This window comes from Nannospalax galili, unplaced genomic scaffold (genome assembly GCF_000622305.1).
Source record: "Nannospalax galili isolate Female #2095 unplaced genomic scaffold, S.galili_v1.0 scaffold56, whole genome shotgun sequence".
NCBI classification, from domain to species: Eukaryota; Metazoa; Chordata; class Mammalia; order Rodentia; family Spalacidae; genus Nannospalax; species Nannospalax galili.
Window position 1 is genome coordinate 3,621,330 of NW_008340065.1, and position 21,987 is coordinate 3,643,316.

At 46.9% G+C, this 21,987-nt stretch overlaps 1 long non-coding RNA gene across 1 annotated transcript in view; it reads right to left on the bottom strand.

The window, feature by feature from the left end:
* The window catches only part of LOC115070665, a 56,033-nt gene extending 41,093 nt beyond the window's left edge, over window positions 1-14,940 (bottom strand). The window contains exon 1 of the long non-coding RNA XR_003849819.1: window positions 14,846-14,940. This is a non-coding gene — a long non-coding RNA (uncharacterized LOC115070665). The remainder of the gene's footprint in view (window positions 1-14,845) is intronic.
* Between the last annotated feature and the right edge of the window lie 7,047 nt (window positions 14,941-21,987).

Sequence of the window (21,987 nt, forward strand, 5' to 3'; positions counted from 1 at the left end):
AGTTCATTGAACTTCTTTTCTGGGTATGTTCTGAGATGCCAATCTTTAACACTTCAGTGTGAACTATTCTAACACAGGGGGAAAATGGTAGAATTCAGGATCTAAAGCCTCTGGAATAATTAAGGCAGAGGGGTCCTTACAAGAGGAGCTAGATCTGGGTGCACAGACTTTGCTAAATCACACCCTGGGCCTTGTGTTCTACACCAAATTCACCAGCAAAAATCTAATTCACCAACCCTTAATGTCCAGTGCCTTCTGGATGTGAGTAGTTTGGGGACAGTCATAAACTCCTTATGCAACTTGAGAAAATCAGTATTGGAGACAGTGAGAGCTGGAGTAACCCTCCTGGATCACCTGGCTGTCTGATCACAGAACCCCAATTTCTAGGCCACAAAGCACCCCAACCTCTCATGGCCTTTCTGAGGTTGGCTTTCCCCAAAACAGATCCTGAGATGCAGATTTGGCTTCAAATGATTTGTGAAGGACAGGTCCTCAACGAGAGAGCCAATGAGAAAGACTCATTTTCGATAGCACAGAAGCCAGGTATGGTGGTTCCTGTTTGTTAACTCCAGCACTCAGGAGGCAGGGGCAGGAGGATCAGAAGTTAAAGGTCATCCTTGGCTACATAGTGAATTTGAGGCCAGCCTAGACTACATGAGACTCTGTCTCAAAACCAAACAAAAGAATAAATAAACAAATAGCACCACAAAATCTTCCCACCTGGAGGCAAAGACGGTGACCTTGCCCTCCTTCCCCGACTGCCCCACAGGTAGAGCAATGATACCTTCGGCCAGGTAGCTCAGAGGACACCAGCCTGCTGTTCCTGATGCCTCTCCTATTCCAAAGCAGGCAGGAACTGGATATGACAAGTAGAGGGGATTTGTGGGGTGCTGGCCCTTCCTTCTGAGTCCAAATGTAGTCCTACACAAGTGACCTCCAAAATTGCAAAAGGTTGGGCTGATAGGATGGCTCAGCACTTGCCACCAAGCCTGATGGCCTGCGTTTGATCATCGGGACCACATGATAGAAGAGAGATCTAACTCCTGAAAGTTGCCCTCTGACCTCCACATGCATGCTGTGGTGTGCCCACATTCCAACACACATACACACAAATAAGTAAGTAAATGTCATTTTAAAAATAGCAAATGCAGGCTGGAGAGATGCCTCAGCAGTTAAGAGCACTGGCTGCTCTTGCAGAGGACCTGGGTTCAATTTCCAGCACCCACATGGCAGCTACAACCATCTGTAACTCCAGTTCCAAGGGGATCTAATAATGCCCTATTCTGTCCCCCACGGGCATTGCATGACACAGGTGCACTTATATACATGTAGACAATACGCTCATACACATAAAGTAAAAATAATTTTAATTATTTTAAAAAATAGCAACGGCGAGGAAAGGCTACAAAGCCTCTTTTCCTTTCTAGAAGATTCTTGAAATTCATACTTAGAATAACCACTAGCTCTCAGCACAGCCTCTGGGCAGCTCTGGCCTGGCCTTCTGGCCTCCTCCCCCAGTGCCACCCACTGTCCCCACTGCCCCACCCCTCTTTTGGCACCTCTGGGCAGCTCTCACAGCTCTGGCCTGGCCTTCCGGCCTCCTCCCCCAGTGCCACCCACTGTCCCCACTGCCCCACCCCTCTTTTGCCTCCCTCTACCTAGAGTGCTGCCTGCCAGCTTCATCTTGCCAGCCGAAGTCCTTGCTCCCACAGACACCTCCTCTGGTGGTCCCAGGCAGGTACCAAAGCCACTCATACCACTGTGGCACCTTCATCAACAGCCACAGTGACATTATCACAACTTCACATGTATGTTGTGCATCTCCCAGGAAGAACGGCATGTGGGGGACAACACTTGGTTCTGTCTCATCGCTGTGTCCCCAGAACCTGGCTGCAGCTGGGCTGAGGAGACTCAGCCTGAGAAATGAAATCTCAGTGAATGGTTTAGACAGCATCATTTGGGCAACAGAAAAGCTGAACCAGGCCACCAAATATTTAGGCCCCTCAGCAGCTGGAGGAAAGCAGCACAGGCCCCAGGAAGCAAGGACACCCCTCCCTGAGCTGTGATGTGATTAAGTCACTGTCTCATCTCCCCTTTCAGCTGCCACCCCTTAAATCAGGTGTTCACAGGGAAGATGCCTAACTGTGGGGACTCCATGGCCCTCTCACAATGTCCGGAGGTTCCCGGGTTCCAGTAACAGCTCCTTGATCCCTCCTTCCCCCTCCCTGAGTCCCTGAGAGCAACGGGGCTCATACCAGCCTCACAGGGAGGGCCCAGGCCCTGCCTTGCTATGTCTGTGTGTCTCTCTGTGCATATGTCTGTGTGTATCTTTGTATGTTTGTATGTGCATGTCCATGGCCTTGTACAAGTGTTCTCTGTGTGTCTGTGTGTATGTTCATGTATATGTGAGCAGGTACATGTGTGTATGGTTGAACATACACGTGTGCATGTGTGTGAAGGTCAGAGGACAAACTCAGGGGTCTTTCCTCAGGAACACCTTCATTTTGAGATAAGAGCCCTCATTGCTGTAGGGCCTGCCAATTGGGCTAGGCTGGCTGGCCGGGGAACCCTAGATAGCCACCTGTCTCTGATACCCTCAATACCAGGATTACAAGCATGTACCACCACGACCTGGCTTTTTTTTAAAAAAAAAAATATATGAGTTCTGGGGATCAACTCAGGTCCTCATGATTGCACAGCAAGCATTTTATTGACTGAGTTACCTTCCCATTTGGTGAGGAATCAGACCTAGCTGGAGACCTCTGGATCTCTTATCCCAGTTCCCTAACAGCACTGGATCCTAGGAACGAAGGGTTGGTTTGATGTTTTAAAATCAGCCATGTTGACAAACTGAAAAAGGAAAACCTCAGTCACCTCAGCAGATATGGTCTTTGACAATGCAGCACCCATCCCTGATTTTAACCCTCAGTCACCTCAGCAGATACGGTCTTTGACAATGCAGCACCCATCCCTGATTTTAACCCTCAGGTAGTCACGACTGGAAGGAAGCGCCCTCAGCCTGAGACTGTAGCTGTGAAGGGTCACAGATAGATGGTGAAAGACTGCACTCTTGCAAGACAGGCCAAGACAGAAGTGTCTGCACTCAACACCTGTGCTCGGCATTATCCCATAGAGTCTAAGCGTGTGATAAAAAAGCAAGGGCACAAATAATGCAAAGGAAGAAGTGAAACAATGCTATTTCCAGACAATCCTGTTATCTGTGTACAAAATCCTAAAGAATACACAAAACCATAAGCATTCAGCAAAGTGGCAGATGTAATGACTTATGCTTATAATCTCAGCACTTGGGCAGTGGGGTAGGTGATTCAGTAATTCAGTATCATCCTTAGCTACACAGTGAGTTTGAGGCAAGCTTGAAGTACTTTAGATCTTGTCTTTTACAGAAAAAGATATATTAGGGCTAGGGAGATGGCTCATTGAGTAAAGGCACCTGCCGCCAAGCCCAAGGACCTGAGTCCTATCCACAAGATTCACACGGCAGGAGAAAACTGAGTCCTGCAGAATGGTCCTCTGACCTCCACCCACGGCATGCCCACACCCACACCCATGCACACAAATAAGTGAATGTGAAAAATGACATGCTGCTAGGCATGGTGGTGCACACCTTTGATCCCAGCACTCAGGAGGCAGAAGCAGGCAGACCTCTGTGAGTTCAAGGCCAGCCTGGTCTACATAGTGAGTTCCAGGCCACTTGGTGCTACAGGGAGACCCTGTCTCAAAAAGACCAAAAATGGCTGGAGAGATGGCTCAGCAGTTAAAAGCACTGACTGCTCTTGCAGAGGACCTGGGTTTGATTCCCAGCACCCACATGGCGGCTACGAACCATCCTTAACTCCAGTTCCAGGGGAATCCAACATGCTCTTCTGACTTCTGAGGTATTGCCTGACATGGGTGCACTCACACACATGCAGGCAATACACTCATACACATAAAGTAAAAATAATAAATACAATATTTTAAAAAGACATGCTAACAAATTATTATATTTCTGAATACTAGCAACAGAGGCCAGAAACAACTTAAATAAACGTCCATCAGCAGATAAATGGGCAAAAAATTATGGTATATCCATACAATCGAATACTACTTGGTAACAAAGAGTCAATTATTAGTATATGCAGCAACACAGATGAATCTCAAATTAATTATACTCTAATAGAAACCAGACCCCTCAAAAGAAAGAACACATACTATATAATATAAACTCTAAACTCTAGAAAATCCAAACTAGTCTATAGCAACAGAAAGCAGGTTGATGGTTGGTTGATGGTTGTTTAAGGATGGAAGGGGGACAGGGAAGAATTACAACAGAGGCCTAAGGAAATTTTTGACAATGATTGACAGATTCCTTTTTACCCCCCTGTCTTTCCCAATTCCCTTTCCTCCCTTCCTTCTTATCTTGATTATGTAATACATGTTCAAAATTGACTAGTTTATTCTAATGTTTGTAGTTTTAGTTCATGACCATTTTGCCCCAATATTTGAAGTTTTTTCAAAACAGCATCTAAGGGGCTAGAGAGATGGCTCAGTAGTTAAGAGCACTGGCTGTTCTTGCAGAAGACCTGGGTTCAATTCCCAGCACCCACATGGAGGCTAACAACCATCTGTAACTCCAGTTCCAGGGAATCTGATGCCCTTTTTTGACCTCTGAGGGCATTGCATGACATGGGTACACTTATATACAAGCAGGCAATACACTCATACACATAAAATAAAAATAATTTTAATATGTATTTAAAAAAACAGCATATAAGGGGCTAGAGAGATGGCTCAGTGGTTAAGAGCACTGGCTCTTCTTGCAGAAGACCTGGGTTCAGTTCCCAGCACCCACAGCATCTGTAGCTCCAGTTCCAGAATGAGAGGTTGTTTAATGGGTAGAGTTTTTATTCGGAGGATGAAAATAGATCATGATGGTGGTCATACACACTGCAAGTATTAAATGGGATTGAATTGTACACTTAAAATGGTCAAAGCAGTAAATTTTATGTTACGTATATTTTACTATAATTGTGTAACTTTTCTTGATTCATTTATTTTTATTTTATGTGTATGAGTATGTTGCCTGCATGTATGTAAGTGCACACACATGTTGTGTAATGCCCATGAAGGCCAGATTCCCTGAAACTGGAATATGGGTGGTTGTTAGCTGCCATGTGGGAGCTGGGAATCCAACCCAGGTCCTCTGGAAGAACAGCCAGTGCTCTTCACTGCTGAGCCATCTCTCCAACCCCAATAGTGTAAAATTTTTAAGAGAGCAGGGCATGGCAGTGCACACCTATAATCCCAGCACTTGGGAGGTAGGGGCAGGAAGATCATGAGTTCAAGACCAGCCTTAACTGCATAATAGATCTGAGGCCAGCCTGGGCTACATAAATCATTGTCTCAAAAAAAAAAAAGTTTAAAAATATTCAAATGAAGACCAGCAAGATGGCCCAGCAGGTAAAGAACTTACTGTCAAGACTGATGACCTGAGTTTGATCCCCAAGACCCACATGATGGAAGGGAAGAACTGACTCCTGTAAGTTGTCATCTGATCCCTATATATGCACTACAACATGCATATGCATGCACACGATACAATAAATAAATTTTAAAAAAAGCTTTAAAGGGGCTCAGCAGTTAAGAACACTGGTTACTCTTGCAGAAGACCTGGGTTTGAATCCCAGCACCCACATGGCAGCTAACACCTGTTCATAACTCCAGTTCCAGGGGATGCAACAGCCTCTTCTGACCTCCTCGGGCATTGCATGACATGGGTGTACTTACCTACATGTAAGGCAATACACACATACACATAAAATAAAAATAAATTTTTAAAAAAGCTTTAAAGAATTCAAAAGGAAATCACATGTAAGTGGACATATGCATATGAGGGGACTGTTGAAGCCTGAACCAGGACTCTATGCAGGTTAAACCCTAACCATCGAGAGGATTCACTTCACAGCATCCCAAGAGGTCTCTGTTCTCAAAGAAGCCCAGAATGGCCCTCGTACCCACAGGAACAGACAGCCTTCCTTGGAACCACAACCTCTGGAAGTCAGGTCTCCATCCTTGCTGAAGCCCTTCAGGCACTGGCACCTGTTGCATTGGATGCAAAGAATACCCTCTGCTTACCCTACCAGTAGTAGAACCCACACTCCCCCCCTACACACACACACACACACACACACACACACACACACACACACATACTTCAGCTCTTGAGCCGTACAAGCCTGCCAGTTCTTGCCCGCTTCAGGTATGTCTCCAAGAGGCTTGCTCTGCACCCCCCAGACCCTTCTCTCCTCCCTTTAATCTGCCCAAAGGGTCCTACACGTCTACTCTGCATCTTATCTCTAGCAGGCCAGGAACTCCTTAACTGCCAGTCCCTGCCTGGCTCCTTCCCACCCCTCTCAGCCTCCTCCTCTTCTTCCTCCGCCTGGCATGGGCATGGCAGATCAGTAGCCAGGGACTCAGGCTGTGCCAGTCACTTTTTCAACTCTTTCAGGAATGTTCCTCATGGGGAACAATGGGGGAAATGGAATTCTTGCTGAACAGAATAGCTTTGTTTCGTTTTTTTTTTTTTTTTTTCAGCATGGGGTTTGGCCACGGATTTGGCCTTACACTTGTTGACTTTGGGTTCAAATCTCACTCTTCTGTGACTCTTCGTTGCTGGGACGTCCCCTTCCCTCCCAGGCCTGGTGTTGTCCTTACAGCTCTGGGTTGGCTTTGTTCGATCACTCATTCTGTTTCATATCTTGCTGGAACAGGAGCCTGCTAGGATTCCACACTGCTAACTCGGATCTTTATTCTATCAAGCAATTAATCCTGAGAGGCATGTGGGGAGGCCTGGGGTGGGTTTTCCACTCCCCTGTATCAGCATTGGCTGCTCTGAGGAAATAGGAGTGCAGCCTCTAGTCCCCAACCCAAGCCAAGGGGTGGGTCTGGGGCCCAGGATGAGGGTGTGTCCTCAGCCACCTTCTCCTTCCTTGCTCTCCTTCTCATGCTGGCTCCAGCCTGCCCTGGTAACACACAGCCCCCCACATTGCCCTCAGTCACCTGGTAGAAGCCACTTTTCAAGGGGGTCATGAAATAGATCAAGTGGGTCCCCATTTCACTCTGAGCAGCAGAAAGTTTATTCATCTATGTGCAGCTTCAAGCAGAGCCTCTCTGGTGTGTGCCCAGGGGTTTGGCACACAAAGATGGGAAGCTTCGAGCCCAGCACTGGTAGGGATGCCAAGTCATAGTGAGGAAGAAGCCAAGGGGGAGAGAAGTAACTTTACCAGCCTGAGCAAGCACAGCAGCAGCAAGGGAGGAGGTGGAAAGGGGCCTCACAAATGGAAAGAAACCAGTCAGTAGTGTACTTGCCCAGCATGCAGTTCGTCCTGGGTTCCAACCCCAGCACTGATACGCAGGCATGGTGGTACACGCCTGTAATCCCAGCACTTGGGAGGTAGAGGCAGGAGGATCTGCAGTTTAAGGTCATCCTCTGCTACATGGTGAGTTTGAGGCGATCCTGAGCTACATGAGACACTGTCTCAAAACAAAATAGCAAACAAATAAACAAAAATAAATGGTGAGGGGCTGGAGAGATGGCTCAGCAGTTAAGAGCACTGACTGCTCTTGCAGATGACCCGGGTTCGATTCCCAGCACCCACATAATGGCTATGAACCATCCTTAACTCCAGTTCCAGGGGAATCCGAAGCCCTCTTCTGAGCTCCATGGGCATTGCATGACACGGAAGCACTCATGTACATGCAGGCAATACACTCATACACATAAAATAAAAATAATAAAATATATTATAAATAAATAAATGGTGAGAAACAAGCTCTGACCTCCATCCCTCCACTGACCATGCACAAGAATCCATGAAAAGACAGAGAAGGAGAATCCTTGAAGGAGCCTAGCTCTTCCTGGGTGCTGGGGAAGCTGACTCCCTCAACATGCAACTCAGCCTAGGGATGAAGGTTGCTCTGGAACTTCCAGAAGCATTTGTTACCAGAGTCAATGACCTGTGGGAGGGCACTAGGTCCCATCATTCCTCAGCAGGAAGTCAGAGGCTGTGGGCAGGCCCACTCTACCAGCTACAGCCCCCTCCCAGACACCTGCCTTCTACACAGCTACAGATATGTGTATACCAGGACCCGGTCCTAAAGAGGGGGCTCAGGATGAAACCCTCCTCCCTCTCTCCTGGTCACAGTCCTTCTGGTCTTTGTGTGCTTTCTTCCAGAGATCTCTCATGTATGTGCTTCCCCCAGCCTCCGCTACCACTCCAGAGTACCCAGGCACCTTCCCACCCCCAAGGATAGCACACTACACACGCATATAGTGAGCTGAACAGTAGGTAACCCCTGACATTCATATCCACCTGGAACCTCAACTGTGACATGAATTGGGAACCAGTCTTTGCAGAACTGTGCTTTAATTGCAACCCCAATCATTGGGAGGCTGAAACAGGATTGCTGCAAATTTGAGGCCAGCCTGGGCTACATGGTGAATTCCAGGCCAACCTGGGCTACAGGGTGTGAGACACTGTCTCAAAAATAATAACTAACTAATTAACTAACTAACTAACTAAATAAATAAATAAATAAATAAATAAATAAATAACCTTTGTAGGGGCTAGAGAGATGACTCATGAGTTAAGAGTATTTGCTGCTCTTCCAAAGGACTGGAGTTTGGTTTCCAGCACCCACATCAGGCAGCTCACAATCAGCAACTCTAGCTCCAGGGCACCTGCATACGCACATGGCACACACACACATACACATAAATAAAATAAATCTTTTAAAAAAAATAATGTGCTGGATAGCTTTAGCATCAACTTGACACACCTGGGTTGAGGGAACCTCAATTGGGGAATTTCCTCTATTGGACTGGCCTGTGGCCATATCTGAGGGGCATCTTCTTGATTGTTGAGTGATGTGGGAGGGCTCAGCCCACTGTGGGTAGTGCCACCCCTGGGCAGGTGGGCCTGTGTTGCATAAGAAAGCAGGCTGAGCAGGGCCCAGGGGAGCAAGTCAGCAAGCAGTGATCCTCCATGGCCTGCGCTCCAGTTCCTGACTCCAGGTTCCTGCCCTGAGCTCCTACCTTGGGCTCCCTGACGAACTGTGTGACCTGGGAGATGTAAGTCAAATAAACCCTTTCCTCCCCAAGTTTGTAGTGGTCAGTGTTTTGTCACAGCAACGAAGAAACAAACTAGGACAAGTAATAATTGGGGGCTGGAGAGATGGCTCAGCGGTTAAGAACACTGGTTGTTCTTGCAGAAGATCTGGGTCGAATCCCAGCACCCACATGGCAGCTAACAACTGTCCATAACTCCAGTCCCAGGGGATCCGACAGCCTCTTCTGACCTCTGTAGGCATTGTACAACATGGGTGCACTTACCTACGTGCAGGCAATACACATATACTCATAAAATAAAAATAATAAAACTTTTAAAAAAGATTTTAAAACAGTAATAATCTTTGCATATGCCATTAGTTGAGATGAGGCCTTCCTGGATTATGGTGGACTCAAAATCCAGTGATGTATAGCCTCACAAGAGGAGAGACAAATGGACAAAAGGTCATTTGATGGCAGAGCAGAGCAGAGTGACAGCATTGCAAGCCCAGATTGCTAGGATTGCACAGACTCCCAGAAGAGGCCAGAAGGACCCTCCTCTAGAGCCTTCAGGAGTGTGATCCTGTTGGTATCTTGTACCAGGCTTGTAGCCAAAAGTGGGAGAGGAAAAATATATATCTGCTGTTTGAAACCACCCACGGCGGCCCCAGGAAATTAATAGAATGCTATCGCACCTTGCTCAGTCTATCTGGAAAACTGTGATCCTGCCTCATTTTCTTCCTACAGCTGCCAAGTTCAGCACTGTGTACAGAGTCTGCTGCCGATCATGAACGTTTAGTCCTTTGCAATCTTTTTTTAAGGTATTTTAATTTGTATTGCATATATTTGTTTATTTAGTGTGTTTGTGTGCACGTGTACACTCGTGCCATGGCACTCATGTGGCAGTCAGAGGACAACTTGTGGGAGTCGGTTCTCCCCTCTACATGTGGATGCTGAGGAGCAAACTCCACTAGCTAGGCTTGGCAGCAAGCGCCTTTGCCCCGTTTACAAGCTTTATCTTATGCCAGCTACAGTGCAGTGACTGTCCGTGCAGACAGCTCTGTGCCGACCTGCGTTCCTGTGTGGAGGCAGAATTCCTGGGCCAAGGATTAGGAGGTGCATTGGATACATTTAAATGTCTGAAAGTTCATGCAAAAGCTCTCTGAGGAGATCCAAATGATTTATGTTCTGACAAGGAACCTAGGAGAGCTGTTTTCCTTGGCTTACCCCTTTGCTTTGGGTCGCTTTTGCTGTTACTTATGCGCCAAATTAATTCGAATGCGTTGTTGTAAGTGAAATGATGTCTGGATGCTTCCCGTAGCGTTATTGCAATGCAGTCATGGTCTGTTGTTGTTGTTGTTGTTTTGAGACAGGGGCTTACTATGGAGCTTAGGCTGGCCTGGAACTCAGTGTAGCCCAGGCTAGCCTCCATCTCAATAGTCTCCTGCCTCTGCCCCCTGAGTGCTGGCATTACAGGCATGTGCCACCATGCCCAGAATGCAATCATATTCTTTTACATTTTATTACAGTTTTAAAAAAATTATTTATTTTGGTCTTTTTTTTTAATCTTTTTTGAGACAGGGTCTCCCTGTAGCCCCAGCTGGCCTGGAACTTGCTATGTAGACCAGGCTGGCCTTGAACTCACAGAGACCCGCCTGCCTCTGCTTCCTGAGTTCTGGGATTAAAGGCATGCACCACCACCCGGCTATTTTGGTCTCTTTTGAGACAGGGTCTCCCTGTAGCCCCAGCTGGCCTGGAACTCACTATGCAGACCAGACTGGACTCTATCTCACAGAGATCTGCATGCCTCTGGGATTAAAGGTGCAAGTTTTTAATTTATTCTGTGTGTGTGTGCATGTATACGCCTGTATGGGTGCACAACTCCTGCACAACTTGCAGGAATCAGTTCTCTCCTTCCACCAAATGGGTCCCACGGATTGAATTTAGGCTGTCAGGGTTAACAGCAGGTGCTTTTAGCCACTGAGCCATCTTGCAAGCTCAGTAATATTCTATTTAATATTCTATTTTTTAATTTAAAAAATTTTTGATTTTTAAAAAAATTTTATGTATGAGTATATTGCCTGCATGTATGTAAGTGCACCCATGTTGTGCAATGCCCACGGAGGTTAGAAGAGGGTGTCAGAACCCCTGGAGCTATAAACAGTTGTTAGCTGCCATGTGGGTGCTGGGATTCAAACCTGGGTCTTCTGCAAGAGCAACCAGTGCTCTTAACCTATGAGGCGTCTCTCCAGCCTCTCAGTAATATTCTTAATTTAAATGATATTTGAATTTGCAAGTCTAAGCACACAGAAGCTACTGTCTCCCCCACACACACACGTTTCCTACTCGCCCTCTCCTTTGTGAGACTACAAGGAACCCGCAGCTCTCCTTCACAGACTAACACACATAAGCACAGGCACACACAGAGAGGAAGCTGGCTTGTTTGACCAATAAAATTAAATCCCCAGATCCCTGCAGTTCTGTGACTGGCTTCCCACCCACTTTACAGTCTTAAAGTGGTTCTGGGATATCTTTTCTTTCCGTACAGTTTACCTAAGCGTGAAAAATTGATCTTTACGTTGCATTCTAAATTTCCAAGTATTTTATAACATTTTCTCCTTAAATGAATCTTCCATATTGCTGAAAAGAAATGTCCCTCGTTGCTTTTTTTTTCTGTTACCATCTTTTTACCTTCTCACATGCTCTTTTCCTTCAGAGAAACTAGCGCTCTGAGGTGGTTCACAGGGCACAGCCCCACTGTGGAAATATTAGCAGAATGGGCACTAGACCCTACTAGAACAATAGGAAAATGACCTGACTCCCAGTCAGGGCCAAGGTGGTCATGTGGATGGTGCCGCCTCAAATCAGGGATGTCTGGGGTCTCTACCACCTGATTGTTAGTGGTGGCAGTGATCCATGGACAGATCTGAGACTACTTCAGTGGAATAAAAGGACTACAGGGGCCGATGATAAGACCAGCTAGGTGGATGGCCCACAACTGCAATTCTAGGATTTGGGAGGCTAGGAGGTAAAGGCAGGAACATTGCCAGTTCAAGGATAGCCTGCACTACATATCAAGACTCTGTCTCCAAGACACACACACACACACACACACACGGTAGAACATTTGCCTAGTATGTGCAAGGTCCTGAGTTCAATCCCTACCACAGCAAAATGATAATAACAGCTAATGTGTCTTTGTATTTTAATTCCCAACCTCCCCTGAAAACACATACCTGCATCAGTATGAGAGGTAGGAATTCTCACCCCTACTTTAAAGATGAGAACTCAGACTTCAGAAACTTGCCTAAAGTCACATAGCCAAGTATTAAATATAAATAGATGTAACCACGAAACTCTTGCTATGAGCTCTACATTGGAGCAAGTGTCTGAAGGCAAAAGGAAAAGTTCACATTCTCCAAACCCAGCCATTTGGTGCAGCTAAAGAGTCTGAAATAAGAACAGAAGTTAGGAAGGGAGAGAGGATAGGAGGGAGGGAGGGAGGCAGGGAAGAAGGGAAAAGAAAATGAAAACCAGGAAGCATTATGTCCAGCTGGCTCATGGGAGACTGAGTACGAAGCCAAGGGCAACCTGACCTGTGCCAGCAAGGTAGTGTACTTACATACATGTAGGCAAAACACTCATACACATAAAATAAAAACAAATTAATTTTTAAAAATTTAAAGAAATATTTTGGGGTTTTTGTTTGTTCGGTTGGTTGGTTGGCTTTTTGAGACAGGGCCCCCCTGTAGCCCCAGCTGGCCTGGAACTTACTATGGAGAACAGACTGGCCTTCGGTCTCACAGAGACCCACCTGCCTCTGCCTCCCGAGTGCTGGGATTAAAGATATAGTCCACCATGCCCTAAAAGAAGAATTTAAACATTAAATTTTCATCAAATTTCATGGGCTCTGCAGGCAGACATCCAGGATTCAAGTCTTTATGTACCTCTAATACCTAGCTCAGCCTTCTCCTTCCTTCTCCTCTTCCTCCTGACAACCACACCTTACAGAGTTGGGTTAAGAGTTCAGAACTCTGACACTGCTGTGTGACAGTAAGGAATTATATGATCTGCATGGTTTTCGTGGACAGAGAAAGGAGTGCCTTCATCCCTCAAGAGGGGAATGGCAATGAGAAGGTCAAATGGCATCCAGAGAAGCACCCACTGAAACCATTTTCTTGCCTGAAGAAAGAAACTGGAAAGCACCTGGCCCTAGTCCAGCCTCAGCTGATCCAGCTGGTCTGCTGGCCTCTGCCTCATCAGAGGCACCAGCACCTGGGACAGCCCCTCCAGAGAGGCCACAGAAGAGAAGACCTACCCATAGATCGTCCCACCGGCAATGAGGGGTACTATGCTACTGCCCTTAGACCAAGCAGGCAACATAGATCCTCAAGGGACAGGACAGGGAGAGAAAAATCAGGATCTAACCTCAGTTTCCTCATCTGCAGTACCAAGAGCTCCACTTTACAGGCTGGGTTCTGTGAGTCCTGAGCTAGTGTTTGTCCAGGGCTTTGCTCCCTGCTGGGCACAGGGGCACAGAGGAGCTCCCCTGAGACTTCACAACAGATGGATGCCACCTAGGCTAACAAACATTCTAGATAAACCACTTTCCCTGCCTGAGCTTCCTCTACCATAGCTGTAGGCATCACAGTCATCCTGCCTCAGATTTGAGTTTGAGGAGGCCACCACATCACCCCCAATAAGATGGCATTTTGTAGCCCGCCAAGTGCTAAAATAGCACTTGGCAAATTGCAGTCTTGGGACCCAGAGAGCTGGGCTGCAAAACAGTTGCCGAAGAAGCAAAAAGTACTCAACACATCGGGAAAGACTTTGAGTCCTCCCCTGGAAGGGAGTCATTCAGAAGGGTTCCATTTTTCTCTGGGATAGGGTCTCCTTAAGCTCAGCCTATTCTCCAACTCACTACTATGTAGGCAAAGAAGACCTTGAACTCCTGATCCTGCTTCCTTCACCTCTCGAGTGCTGGGATTACAGCATGCACCACTAAGCCCAGTTTCTGCAGTGCTGGAGATGGAACCCATCTACATACTAGACAAGCACTCTGCCAACAGAGACATCCCCAGGCCAGGAGGGTCCCATTTAATGGGAGAAGTAGGAGGTACTGAGCAACACCAAGCCTAGCTCCCAGTCAAGATCCTGCCTTCAGATCGTATAACACCGAGCAGGCTGGGTCTAGCTCCAGAGGAGCCAGCACCTACCAATCGTGTGCAGCCAGCCAGGCTGGAAGGGGCAGTGCTGACTGTCTGGTAGGGAGAGGCGGTGACAGCTGGATCAGCACCTGGCAGAGCAATGGGACCTGAATGGGTTGCCGGGGGGCAGAAGTCGCCAGCTTGGGAGAGGTGGGTGAAGAATCATCTATCCAGCATCAAAGGCTCCAGCCGGGACTACTACGTGAGTTCAAATCCCACCTGCCAGGTGCTGGTTGCCTCAGGCAGCAACTTAACCGCAGCCTTGGCTCTTAGGTGGAAACAGCACCTGTCAGTATAGTTGAGGCAAGGATTTAAGATCCAGCCTGTTGAGCATTAGCACAGGGCACGGCCCAGCCTAAATGGCTATAAGCTGTCCTTAAGAGGAGGGCTGGGGTCAAGGTTTGTCTGCCGTCATGTCTGCAACTCCCCATGACCTAAGTCCTACCTTACACATACCTGTTACATAGCTTTGCCTAAACTGATCACGTCAGAGAGGTGTGTAGCCTCAGAGACCCCCTGCCTTCACTCTCACCTCATGCAGGAGTCTCCTCTGCAACTCAGCACGCCTCTTCTTATTTGCTTCCACTGACAGGGAACTCACCTCTCCATGAGGCAGTCTGCTCCACACACTGACAGCTCTGTCCACAAGTTCCCCGCCCTGTCAACCGCCTTTTAGTGAAAGCCAGTTTCTTGCCAGGGACTTTCCAATGTCTGGAATCCAGCCATCCCACAAATGCTAGGAGTCCTCTGAGCGGAACCCTAGTCATTCCTCCAGGAAGTCTCTCCTGAACCCCAGTCTCTCCACTCTGCTCTAAATAGCTCCTACATACGGAGCAACTCCTTCTACAGGGCCATAGACCCTCCAGGGCCTGGGTCTGCAATGCTACCTGAGGCAGAAAGCTTGCTTTGCACAGACCTGACACAAATCCCAGCAGTTCACATGTATTACCTCACTCAGTCGCCACAGAATCCCTGTGAGAATTTTTCTAAATTGTGGTTTAAGAAAAAAGGGAGGGGGCTGGGAGAAGGGCTACGGATGCCACTCAGTTTGTAGAGTGCTTGCCTAGCATGCCCAAAGCCTGGATTTGATTCCCCAGCACCTCATAAACTCAACATGGTAACTCACGCCTATAATCCTAGCACTTGGGACATGAAGGCAGGAAGGTCAGCCTCAGTGAATCACCCGAATAATTTTTCAGTGCGCAGTTCAGTGGTATTGAGCACATTCCTGTCCTACAGCCCTCACCTCACCCCCACTCATCTCCAGAACTTTATCTTACAGAACCGGAACTCTGTCCCTACTCTCCTTTTCTCTTAGCCCCTGATGACCGCCATTCTCCCTTCTGTTTCTCAGACTCCATGGCAGTGGGAATCATACAGTTTTCATTTTCATGTGCCTAGTTTATTTCACTTAGCATGATGTTCTCAAGGTTCGTCCATGTTGTAGCATGTGACTGAATTTCCTTCCATTTTTATGGCTGAATAATATTCCACTGTATAGGAATGTCCCATTTGGTTCTCCATTCTTTTAGGCATGGTGTGGTGTTTCAAGCCTCTTGGCCAATAGGAATGTTAACATACAATGAACATGGGTCTACAAGTACCTCCTGGAATCTTGCTCCTAAGACTTTTCAGCACATATCCTGAAGTAGAATTTCTGGGTTATATGGTAAATCTCCTTTAAATTGTTTGAGGGACTTCCATGGTGTTTTCTTTTTCTAATTTTCTTTTTGAGACAGGTTCTCCCTGTAGCCCAGCTGTCCTGGAACTCACTATGTAGACCAGGCTGGCCTCAAACTCACAGAGATCCACCTGTCTCTGCCTCCCAAGTGCTGGGATTAAAGGCATGCATCACCTTGCCCAACCCCACAGTGGGTTTTGCACTGAATTACTCCCCCAAATAGTGCACAAGTTTCCATTTTTTCCATATTCTCATCAATACTCATTTTCTAGCGTTTTTTTGTTTTGTTTTGTTTTTGTTATGTGTATGCGTGTACTGCCTGCATGTAGGTAAGTGCAGTTGTGTTGTGCAATGCCCTCGGAGGTCAGAAGAGGCCGTCGGATCCCCTGGAACTGGATTTATAGACAGTTGTTAGCTGCCATGTGGGTGCTGGGATTCAAACCTGGGTCTTTTGCAAGAACAACTGGTGTTCTTAACTGCTGAGCCATCTCTCCAGCCCCAGATTTTTCTGGTGTTTTGATAGTAGTCAGCCTAATAGCTATCAGGTAGTTCAGGGATATACTTTTTTATTTCCCTCCTGTAGCTCAGTGAGTTACCAAAGGTGTCACAAGCAGTAGGTGGCCAGGCTCAGATTCAAGGCCAAGGTTGTCTGCAGCTGTCCAGTGCTGTCAACAGCTCCCATCTCTGCTGCTCCACCAGTGAGGCTGCTCCTAAGAGATGCAAGACTAACTCCAGACCCTGGATTCCCTTGACTGAGGCAACCCTGTAATTAGCGCTTGAGAACAGGTCTTGGGCAGGTGGGAGCTGGGCCTCAGGCATAGCCACTGGCTTCACCACTAGACGGACCAGCAGCTGCCAGGTGTACCCTGGATGATCATCTGATGAGAGCACAGCTGCCATGCAGATTCTAGAATCGGGTAGGGTCATTGAGGCAATCTAAGTGATAAGGCAGCTGGAGGCTGGCCTGGCACATCCCATGGCATCCCACATCCCAATTGTATCATCTTCTACCTGCATGACCCTGGACAAGTTGGGAGGCTTTCTTGGCCTTATTTTTCCATCTATAAAGTGAAGGAGATTGGGGCTAGAGAGATGGCTCAGTGGTTAAGAGCACTGACTGCTCTTACAGAGGACCTGGGTTTGATTCCCAACACCCACATGGTGGCTATGAACTGTCCTTAACTACAGTTCCAAGGGAATCCAAAGCGCTCTTCTGACCTCCTTGGCACTGCACAACACAGGTGCACTCACATACATGCAGGCAATACACTCATACACATATAATAAAAATAATTAAAAAATATTTTTTAAAAAAAAGTGAGGGCGATTAACTGGAGCCTTGCAAGGAGCTGTGGGCATTGAGTGAGCATAGCCACACCATGCCAGGCTGAGAGATAGGTACAAATGCTGCCCACTGCCCCGCCTTCTCCCACCCTGCCCTTGCTACTCCACACTACTAGCTCACATCCTTTCCACATCTGTCCCTCACCACTCTGCACCTCCCCACTGGAGGTTGGCAGAGGCTTGAGATTAAGGGACCAGCCTTCTAGGTGACTCCTTTGAAGAACATTTGGTACACTAGTTCCAGTCTGCTTCTTAGAAATAAAAGAATACGCTGCTGGAGAGATGGCTCAGCGGTTAAGAACACTGGCTGTTCTTGCAGAAGACCCAGGGTTCGAATCCCAACACCTACATGGCAGCTAACAACTGTCCATAACTCCAGTTCCAGGGGATCTGACAGCTCTTCTGTCCTCTGCAGGCATTGCATGGCATGGGTGCACTTATCTACATGCAGGCAATACACACACATAAAAATAATAAATAAAATATTAAAGAAAAAAGAAAGAAAAGAAGAGGGGGCTGGAGAGATAACTCAGTGGTTAAGAACACTGACTGTTCTTGCAGAAGACCTAGGTTCGAATCCCAGCACCCACATGGTAGCTAACAACTGTTCCAGGGGATCCAATGACCTCTTCTGTCCTCCATGGGCATTGCACAACATGGGTGCACTTACATACATGCAGGCAATACATGCATACACATAAAATAAAAATAATAAATGAATTATTTTTGCCTTTTCTTGAGGCAGGCATTAAAAGCATGCATCACCACTCCCAGCCCAAATTTAAAAAAAAAAGAAATAAAAGAATAGGCCAGGTGGAGGTTGGTGCATGCCTTTAATCCCAGCACTCGAGCGACAGCAGCAGGCTGTGACACAGAACCAGCCTGGTCTACATAGTGAGTTCCAGAACAGCTGGGGCTTCAGGGAGACCAGACAGCAGCAGGCTGTGACACAGAACCAGCCTGGTCTATCTACATAGTGAGTTCCAGAACAGCTGGGGCTTCAGGGAGACGCTGTCTCAAAAAGTCCAAAAAAAAAAAAAAAAAAAAAAAAAAAAAAAAAAAAAAAAAAAAAAAAAAAAAAAAAAAAAGAAAGAAAAAGAAAAGAAAAGAAACCAGAAAGAAAGGAAGAAAAGAGCAATTATTTAGAAAAATAAAGCCAAAACGCAAAGATACATACCACTGTACTATTTGGAACTGTAGAAATTTGCACCCTAAACTCATCCACTTGAAAGGATGATGGAGAGCTACATTTATTGGCATTTTCATATCATATGGTCAGGTAGAGAAAGAATAAGAGTTGCAAACAGGTATTCTTGTGTGTGTTTGTACAGGTACTCTCCCTAATCCAAGCATGGCTGCCCGATTTGTAGCATCAGCAAGCATCACAAGCCTGTGAGAAACTGTTGGGCCCCATCCCAGGCCTTCAGCCTTGGAACCCAAATTTTAATGTCCCTTTGATGATTCATGTGTCATTATAGTTTAATAGGTGAGGAAGTGCTGGGTGTGGTGGTACATGCTTTTAATCCCAGAGGCAGGTAGATCTCTGTGAGATCAAGGCCATCCTGGTCTACATAATGAGTTCTAGGCCATCTGAGGCCTGAAAAAGGCTTCCCCCCACCCCCCATGATGAAGTAGGGCCCTGTCAGGAAAACTTCCTTATAAAATACTAGGAGCCAGGCATGTGGCTTAGAACCCAGGAGGTCAAGGCAGGACGAAGGTGAATTTGAGGCCAGCCTCGGCTGCTCATTCGGAATTGAGGACCTTCTGGAGGGAAAGGACTTGCATATTTTGCCAAACATCACACACAAATAGACAAGCATATGGAAAAGTCATTAGTCATTAGGGAAACATAAATAAAAGCCTCTTTGAGAGACTTCCCATTCCATTAGGGTAGCAATTATTAGTGATTACCAGAAAATAAGTTTCAATAAGGATGTGGAGACACTGGGACCCTTAAGCAGTATATGGTTGTTCCTCAAAAAAATGTAAAATAATTGCCATATGGTTCAGCATTTCCAAGAGGAGACTTGAAGGGACGTTCAAGTCAAGTCACTCATGTTGATAATGGCCTTATTTACATGAGTCTTGAGATGGAAGCAACCCAGGAGTCTCCAAACAGATGAATGAATAAACAGAATCCAGATATAGATGCATGTATATGCATATGTATCTATGCAATGGAATGCCATTAGGCATGAAGAGGGAAGAACATCCTGTCATGGGCTACATGGATGAACCTTGAGGACATTTTGCTAAAGAGAAATAACCCATTCACGGAACACCGTGAGTCTACTTATGTAAGTAGTTAAAAATTATAGAGATAGAAAGTAGAAAGGTAGTGACAGGAGCTGGGAGAGGGGATGGGAGTTGTTTAGTGGGTAGAGCTTCTGTTTTGCAAGACCTGTTGCACAACAGTGTACATATACTTAACAATTAAAGAATTGTTAATGAGAAAATGACTGAGATGGTGAAAAATTGCTTGTGAAGGGATAGGAATGATATGGAAAAGAAGGAGGGCAGGGGGCGGAAGAGTCCCGGCTGCTGAGAACTCAGAGGGAAGGCTGATGTGCTGGAGGGAAGGAACTGTTGAAAGAATATGTAACAAAGCCAGACACGGAGGTAGGTCCTGGCTGTGCAGTCCTGGGTCACAGGACAGCCTTCCTTGTGCTGTGAGAGCTGACGGGCACCCCAGAAAGCTTTGGAGTAGGGGTTGATCTCCCTCAGTCGCTTCCAGGAAGTCACTGGAACTTTCCTAATTGAAGCCATGTCCCAACCCATCCACATGTCCTACCTGGAGAAGACCCCAGGGGCAGCCTGACTGGGCAGGCTAGGGTAGCAGTCCTGAGATGCAATGCCTATGGAGAAATCCTGGTAGCTCATGGGAAGCTTGGGAGGTTGGTTCTCAGGCCAAATACAGCCCAGGTCCCAAGAGATACCCCACAATTGAGGGACATGGCTTTCACACACAAGTACACATGACACTGGAGCCCAGAATGCCTCTGGGATTGTTCCAGGCCTGGGATCACAGTTCTCAGATTTCCAGTCTTTCTTTGATTTGGGGAACCAGACTGCACTTTATGACATGATGTGTCTTTCTCCCAAAGCTCGGTCAGGGTAACCTCAGGCTAGTAAGATCTCAGGGCAGGAACTAAGGGTAGGGATGCAGCAGCTGTGGCTGCCAGAGGTTTTCTACCGACTCTCAGAGGAGCTGGAAGAAGCCTCCTTATCCCCAACTGTCATCCAAAGAGATTCATGAGCTCTGTGGAGGATCAGGGATCAGAATCTAGGACCCAAAGTCTAAGTCCCAGGCCAGATTTCCTACACCGGGCCCGAGTCTCCCCCTCTCCTCAGCAGTTTATTTTCAGTGCCACCAAAGCCCCTGAGATTGGAATGGAAGACTGAACACATTCCAGGTCCCCTATACCATTTCACCCCGGGAGCTGTCAGCATAGAATCTCAATGCCTGCTTAAACCCCCATGTCACTGTGATCAACCCTCAAATTCTCACTTTGTTGGTTTTCTCCCAACCACCTCCGTGTCCCCTTTCCCTCATCCAACTCGGAAGCTCCCAGGAACTTCTCATCCCAGCTCAGACAGCACTCAGCTTTAGCACTTGCTGTTCCTCTTCCTCCTAGTCTGCCCAATCATCTACTATGCATTCTTCAGCATAGAACTGCTTCCTGAGGGCCCAGCAGACAAGGCCACTGTCCCCACTTTCTCTGTACAAGATGCATACCTATTTTAAAAGCAGAAGACTAAGCCTCCCTACACTTGGGTTTCCAGCACCAGGACCAGCCACCCTGATAAATGTTGGTTGACTGTGAGAATGAAGGTATTTTTCTCCTATCTTTGTTGTTTATTCTGGTACCTTTCCAAAAGCTCTAAAGATCATCACCCTAACCTTTTACAATGACAGGCTGACAGCCAGTTGTTTACCTGTGTTATCTTATGCAATTCTGTGGCATAGGTATCCACATTTCCATTTCACAGACAAGAAACTGAGGCTCAGTGAGGGCCCATGGCTAGCTGTATGTAGAAAGTGGCATGAACAGAACTGGAATCCAGCTGCACTGGCTCTAGAACCAGAGCTCATTATGCTGTGCCATATGGACACCCAGCAATTTACCATAGCAGCAGCAAAGAGGGGACCAGAGGGACACCCACAGACTTCCTGGGAATTCTCACTGCTCATTCAGAACTCCCTTAGGCCCATGATGTGAGGAAGGTAGCTGAGATGTATAGGGTGGCATTCCCGACCTGATTCGGGCTGGTATTCAGAGCCTGGGGTCCTCTAAAGGAGGCCTGACCTTGATACCCAATTTTCCAGCCTCAGGACAGACAGTGATTCGGATGAAAGGTCTAATGTAACAAAGCAGTCACTTAACAGGTCACCAAGCCCTTACTCTGAGTATAACAGGGCTAGGGAGAAGATGCCCTTCCTTGATCTTATTCTGCCCAGCTTGGTAATGGCCCAGGGAAAGCCCCAGGCTGGAAGAGCCCTTTGGATGTTTCTTTTTTTAAAAAAAATTATTTTTATTTTATGTGTGTGAGTGTTTTTTTGCCTGCATGTGTGCAAGTGCACCTGTGTCATGCAATGCCCACAGAGGTCAGAAGAGGGCATCGGATCCCCTGGAACTGGAGTTACAGGT